The 7,305-nt window shown below is 44.9% G+C and overlaps 1 pseudogene; it reads right to left on the bottom strand.

The window, feature by feature from the left end:
• Positions 1 to 551: 551 nt before the first annotated feature.
• On the bottom strand, positions 552 to 6,732 carry LOC144252870 (C2 domain-containing protein 2 pseudogene; annotated as a pseudogene).
• Positions 6,733 to 7,305: the final 573 nt, after the last annotated feature.

The following is a 7,305-nucleotide window of genomic DNA, read 5'->3' as shown; positions in this document are numbered from 1 at the left end:
GTAAGAGTGAGGAGTGGGTATGTGTCTGTGTCCAGAACTCCTGCTCTGTCCTGGTAAGAGTGCTGTCCCGGATGCCTGACCTCCAGCTGCAAAGAAGGAGACAGACAGCCCACATGGCATTCATGGTGCTCCTGTCTCAGTTTCTGGACAGTAGCTTCTTATTCAGCAGCTAAGTGAGGGTCACCCCCTTCTTCTGGGTGCCCTCATATAGCTACAGGAACATGAGGTCATTGTGTGACTGGCTCATGCCAGGATATTTCTGCTGGTGCTACTGGTGGAAAAATAGCCTTGCACCCCTCCTTAAAGTTTCTCCTTTAGAATTCTTGGCAGTGCCTAGCTCTGAGATGCTCAGAGAGCTCTCAGACAGCTCATTCCCACCAAGCTTAAGTGGGGCTGGGCCACCTCATGCTGCCACCAGAGGATTCTTATCCAAGTTGAGGTGTCTACTACCTTCTTCTTGGGCTCCAGAGAAGCTGGATCAACTTCCACCAGTGGGGAAGAGGCCACAGCTGCCTCTGGGCAGCCAGATGGGGCATCCTGGTAGGCTCTTCCTAGTCCTGCATGAGGGCAGTGTTGTGGTCCTGAGAGAGCGAGGTGTTGGAGCTCCTTAAATGATGATAGTATACTTCTGTGATGACTTGAGTTTCAGATTTGAAGATTCAGTGAGCTGCTGAATGGCAACTTCAATGACCTGATCAAAGTGATTCAACCGCAGCAGTTCCATATCTGAAGAAGAGATGCACCATGGCACGAGATGGCCTGGATGAAGATGTCCTTCTTAATGACCTTCACCTTGATGGATGCCTTCAGGGAGACTCAGACCTCAGCCAGGACACCTTCCCTACATCATAGTAAGGCTTGGTCTTCACGGTAGTGAAAGTGGTGACCATGGTCCCCCATGGCATCACTGTGTGGTCCTTTTCTATCTTGGCAGCAGCTACAGGGAAGGGATTTGTCAGGATTTCAATTCATTGGGTTCTATGTAAGAAAACTCTGCAGTGATAGAGCCCAGTTCTGAGCTACTGAGGGTGGGCCCACTGATCAGAAAGAAGATCTACAGCCTGGAAGACTGCTTCTTGAACAAGTTCAGAGGACAGTGGTCAGGGACAGCAGACCTTCTGAGGACTGCCAGTCCTCTTTAATCTGCAGGTGTAAATCCTTGGACTTTGTGTTCCACTCAAAGGTGAACTCTTCCTCCCAAATGAGGTGAGGAGTGTTCTCGGCTAGGGTGCTGGTGAACTGCTGGACAGTATCATTCATCTGGGAAATGCATACAGGCTTAACACTGCCCAAAGTACCAGGATCATTTAGCAGTGAGGTGTGGATGTTCTTCACCAGTGGCTTTAGTTCATGAGCCCTTGGAGGTTTAGGAGGACAGGATTCCTGAGCAGCAGATGAAGTGAACTGTAGATTCTGAGCCTACTCTATGTCTGTGGGCTTGGTGCTCAGAACCATGACAGAAAGATAGAACCCATAATGTGGTTCAAAATATCCTTAAGGGTTTCAGATACTGCATTTGTCTCAACCACCTGGCCCTCCTCTGTTGCTCTCAGCTGGATCTTAATTGTCACTTTTGGCAAATGGATTCAGGACCACCTAATATGGATGTCTTCTCTCTCTTCTTTCATTTGTAGCTCCAGCTGTAGATGAACCAGAGACAGCTGCATGTCATACAGATGGTGTCCTGAGCCCACAACCCAGGTACTGCCTTCCATGTGACAGGCCACCACCTTCTTCTGGGCTGACTGGACCACACTGGAGACTTCTCCAACTGCAACAATGGGGAGACCTGCAGGGGGCCTCCCTTTCCTTTTGGCCTCCTGGTTCAGGGCCATCACTTAGGCTACCTTCCACTGGTTCTTATAGCTGTTCAGCATCAGGATCCAAGAAAGCAATGTGTGGGACTCCCAGCACTCTTCAGGCTCTGCCAACTGCCAGGATGGGGGTCACATGCTGGCCAGGACACACCACATCTGGTTCAGGCCAATCATGACCAAGGCCACAACAAAGATCAACATCAATATGCCAGGAGCCTAGCAAGGCCATTATGTTGGTGCATATCCTTCCTGCCTTGCACGAATTTCCCAGGACACAGAGCCTATGGGTGGTGAGCTCAGGCATCCACTGGTGGCCATCCAGGGGCTGGAGGGAGGTCCACATGCCCAAGCCTGATTAGGCCAAGCCTGGCTTGGTGTGGAGCCATGAGGCCTGAGGCCACATGAGACAAGCAGGGAGGGAATACCTGGCTGAAGCCAGGTGGCCAAGGCCAGGTATTGCACCCCAAGCCCAACACACCTGGGAAAAGGGTACACAGAAGCAGACCTGGCAGAAGGAGCACCTGACTAGTGTATCTTTCTTCATTCTTTTATAAATTGAATTTCTGAAATATCATTGTTATTTATAATTCATTACTGATATTCAATGAAAAGCACCATCAAACTAACAACATCATTCTTTACAGAACTACAAAAATATCCTCAAAGAACAAAAGACCCCTGAATTGCAAAAACAATCCTGAGAAAAAAGAGAAATGTTGGAGACTTCATAACACTGAGTTTGAAAACATACCGCAGAGCCATAGTAACAAAAATAGCATGGTCAGATCATAAAAGCAGACATGTAGACCAATGAATTGAAATAGACAGCATAGAAGTGAACAGACACAGCTACAGCCATCTGATTCTTGACAAAGTAACAAAACCATGTGCTAGAGAAAAGGCAGCCCCTTAACAAACAATCCTGGGAAAACTAAATATCCATATGTAGAAGATTGAAACTAGATTCCTATCTCTCACCTATGTCAACTCAAAATGGATCAAAAACCTTAACAAAATACCTGAAACTTTGAAAGGTATTGATATTGCCCAGTTGGATGGCAATCATCAAGAATGCAAAAAAGAAAAAAAAAAGAAATGAATGCTGTTGAGGATGTGGGGGAATTGAAAACTCACACACTGTTGGTAAGAATTTAAATTAGTATAGCCATAGGGAAATCAGGATAGAGGTTCCTCGGGATACTAAATATAATACTACTTATGATCCAGATAGGGCATTCCTTGAAAGAATTAAAGTCAGCAAGCTATCCTACAGTTTATTGTTTCTTGTGAATTGCAGCACAAGAGACAAGTTATTAAATCAGACCAGGTGTATATGTCAATATATACATGGGTAAAGAAAATGTGATACACACACACACACACACACACACACACACACATACATACACACAGAGTGGACTTTATCCAGCCATAGAAAACAATAAAATCATGTAATTCCTAGAAAAATAAATGGAATAGAGACCATAATATTAAGTAAAATAAGCCAGACACAGAAAGACAAGTATTACACAATTTCCTTCATATGTGAAATCAAGGGATGAAAAAAGACATGAAAGTAGCAGAGACTTATTAGAGAAGATGAAGAAGAATGGGGGTGGTAGAGGATCATAGGCATGGGTATTACTCTTGACATACTCAGAATTAGAATTGCACACTTTGAAAGCACCCCTTGTTGAATTCTCTGCCTGGTGTTATATCCAGACTACAAAGCTTTTTTAACTCTATAAAACACTGGTGCTCCAGGGTATTAGTCAAATTTTCACCACCATAATAAATACCTGACATAACCAACCAATAAAGAGAAAAGGTGTATTCTGGCTCACAGTTTTGGAATTCATGATTTATTAGAACTATTTTTTTTTGTCACTGGTGTTTGACAAATTATTGCAAAAGGAGGGCATGACCAAGCAAAACTACTAGTCTCAAGCCAGGAAGAAAAGAGAGAGAGGCAGGGAATGGGGGTCTTAAATATCCTCTAAGAGGACACTACTGATAACTTAAAGATTTCCTACTGGCTCTAATATCTAACAGATTACATCAGTTCCCAAGAGCACCACACTGGGAACCAAGCCTTTACCTAATGGACTTTTCTAGGACATTCCAGATCCCAACTCTAATATATCCAAAGTATAACTCTACCTGCATAGTGTGCAATTATCACACACTATAAAGTCCAACACCCACAAAAAAAGAAGAAAAAAACCCCAGCAAACTAGCATCCTCCAAGGATCATCAATCTCTGGTGAACACCTCCTAGACTCTTTCCTTCCTTGATCCAGGAACTCACTTGATGCTAGAAACAAATATTATGACATCTTGGGTGAGACACAGGTTGAGTCCACACCTCCAGGCCCTTGATATCATGAAGGTGAGAAACCACTCTTGCCTCTTCCACAGTCAACGTTTCCCTTGGTCTCCTGTGACTCCAGGGCCAACTCCATTGGCAAGGTTGTCAGTTTCCCAGAAGGACTTTATTGGAAAGGTCCAGGAGAAAAGGTGATTTAAAAATTGTCAGTTCCCACCCTGCAGAGTCTCCTCCCTGATTCCTCACCTGCAGAGATGCACAAGGCCAGGGCAAAAATTCCACTGGTTAGCAGCCATGAGCCCTCAGTGGTCCCTCCAACTACACAGGAGGACCAGCTACCTTCTCAGCCTTACACTTACAGTCTTTTGGGCAGAACCCAGCACAGTAGGATTATTATGAGAATTTCAAGAGGCAGCCTCAAGCCCAGTCCAGGCTTGGCAAAACACAGGTATAAGCCATGAGAAAACTGTGGAGGTGTAGTCTCAGGAGACCCCTGCTATGGTATGGCAATATTGGAAATCAAAGTATGCTCCCAGACTTCAAGATCTGAAGAGAACAGGAAGACAGAGGTGAAGAAGGAACCTCCAATGGGAAGTGACAGTCCCACCCCTCCCTACCAGAGAAATGTTATATCCTCCAGAAAAGTGTATTGAGAAAAGAAAGAATCACTTTCTGCAGTCGCTACACTCAAATAAAAAAGGCAGAGGGTAGGAACATTCCTCGCCACTGCCCAGATCCAGTATCAGTCACAAACAGACTGTGAATGGATAATGGGACATTATCATGACATTACATCATGACAGTTGTTCAATGAATCCTGGTGGACAAGTTGGGGCATCAGCATGGAAGTGGTCCTCCAGAGTTAAACTGACATGAAGAGGAACCCCAGACCCTTGTAGTAAGCAGTATTGTCATCAGAGAGCTCCTTTCTACACAAAGCAAAAGAGAATGATGACTGATATGGCCTGTAGTCACCATGCCAGCCCCAAGGGCCACAACCTTCCTATTAAGAACAGGTAAATCAGGGAGATTAGGATGGCAATCAGGCCTTGCTGCTCAGGGAGCAACCGGCCACTCCCTGCCAGCATTGGCCAAGTGGGGCAGGCATCCCAGGCCACCTCCATCATTACCCAACATACTGTCATAAAAAAAGGTTTTATCTGGTCAAAAATATCGTATTTTTTAGTTTACATGTTAAGAAAGAAAAGTTTTCTTTCAGAAAAAATATCAGTCCATACAGACAATGACTATTTTGCCTCATGTACACTCTATGTTCTCATGGATTCTTCCTATGGAGACCTCTATTGCTTTCTATAAATTTTTTTTTCTCAATAGAGATAGTGGCATATGTCTATGCCATGTTGAGTCATAGGGGAGGGGCCAACACCCTTGTTTCCCCTTCTAGGTAGAACTATTTGTGCAGTAACAGTCCAATGCTGTGACATGGTAAGTTCAGAGTGAAATGTTTGAGAAAAATATTACACGTTTTAATCAAGGAAGAAGGTAGAGTGGCATGGGGTAATCTTAAGTGGTACCATAGCCAGAAAGCTCATGTCCTTCCAGTGCAAACCACCAGCTTGAGGTATGGGACATCAGGGGCTGAGTTGTTCACCCCATTCCACCATAGGTGTCCCTCTGCACTGGCTCCCAGACCACAGGTCTTGAGAAGCCCCTTTAGTTATGACACAAATGCAAAAGAAAGCAAATCCTTCAAGTAGAAAAGATAGATTTCTGAAGGGTATATTAATAAGCCTATACACCACTGGCTCTTGAATTACAGAAAGGATGAGTTGACAATTGGTGAAAAAGCCAGGACTAGGGCACTCTGCTTATGACTTGTAGCCTAGTGATATTTATACATACATACCTCTAGTAATGCTCCCTGGAAGAATTTGGGACTTAAATGGACCTGGGGTCATGGAGCAGTAATCCTTGACTGTCCCATAGACTTCCAGGGGAAAAGGCAATCAGACATGATCTGTACCTACAGGGGAAGTGACCTTCTCAAAATTTTGGAATTTCCTGTGTAGGGGAACAGATCAGGACTGGTCCCTTTGGGGCCTTGCTCTGCTTGCAGTCCAGATTTTCTCTTCTCAGAGCCTGTCCACATGGGAAAGCAGAAAATCATCAAAGCAGGGAGAGGATCCATTTCTCTAGTGTATTCCATGTTGTGCCACATAGTGACAAGTGGGCATTGTTCCATGGGCCTCATTCATTCCCTGGTGGGGAGTCCTGCTCCAGGAGGCACCACTGAATCAGAAAACATAGCATGAGTTCTACTCACATGCCTATCAAGATCCTCCCTGTACCTGAAACAGAGTGGCCCTCAGGGTGAGGGTATAGCCACGTCAGGCCTTTTATGAGCCTTTCACTCTTCTTTTCAGAGTAAAAGTAGATATATCCCCAAGCCAGGCACTGCTGGATCCTCATGGACCCAAGTGGAAAAATGATGTTAAAGGACTGTTTTCTGTAATCCAGCTTTGACTGTGAACAAGCTGAACTCATGGAGGTCTTCAAAACTGACTTTGTTCTCTACACACTGCATAGGCACACCTTCTCCAGTCCTTGGGTGAAATCTAGGGGCCCCATGGCTTATCTGCTTATGTTCAGATAAGGAAATATCCACTGATTCTCTACAGGGATGGAATGAGATCTGGTTGCAGTAATTATACTGCCAGTCGCAGGCTTATAGTCAAAACAGGACACTGCATTGAAACATGAAGTTTCTATTTCAGAAACAGCCAGTCTTGCCAGAATCCTGCAGAGTCTAGCCAGCAAGTAGCAAATATACTTCTCCCTTTACATTTGGTACATCTACCTCTTCCAGCAGACCAGCCTAGTGATCTTGTCTTCTGACCACTTCAAGTCCAATATCTACCCTAGAGTAAAAGAACAAGAAAATATCACTTGATGGGTGCTCTCTTCCCTGTGTCCACAAGGATTCTATCTGGATTAGACATGCATTCAGAGGGGACTCCTTCATTGGCATTCCCTGTGGTTTCCTGGGCCTCATTCCTCACAGTTTTCCCCTGGACTGTCTCATCAAGTAGTATTCTTGCTGTCACCCTCTCCCTCCCCTCCCCAGAGCTCTCAAGCTTTGGTTTAACTTTGAAACCTGTGGTGGGAAAGCAGTTATTCCCAAGGCAGCCTCTTCTTTGTTTC

Source organism: Urocitellus parryii, unplaced genomic scaffold, assembly GCF_045843805.1.
Source record: "Urocitellus parryii isolate mUroPar1 unplaced genomic scaffold, mUroPar1.hap1 Scaffold_62, whole genome shotgun sequence".
Taxonomy (NCBI): domain Eukaryota; kingdom Metazoa; phylum Chordata; class Mammalia; order Rodentia; family Sciuridae; genus Urocitellus; species Urocitellus parryii.
The sequence above is the reverse complement of the archived record's forward strand: the minus strand, read 5'-3'. Positions and strand labels throughout refer to the sequence as shown.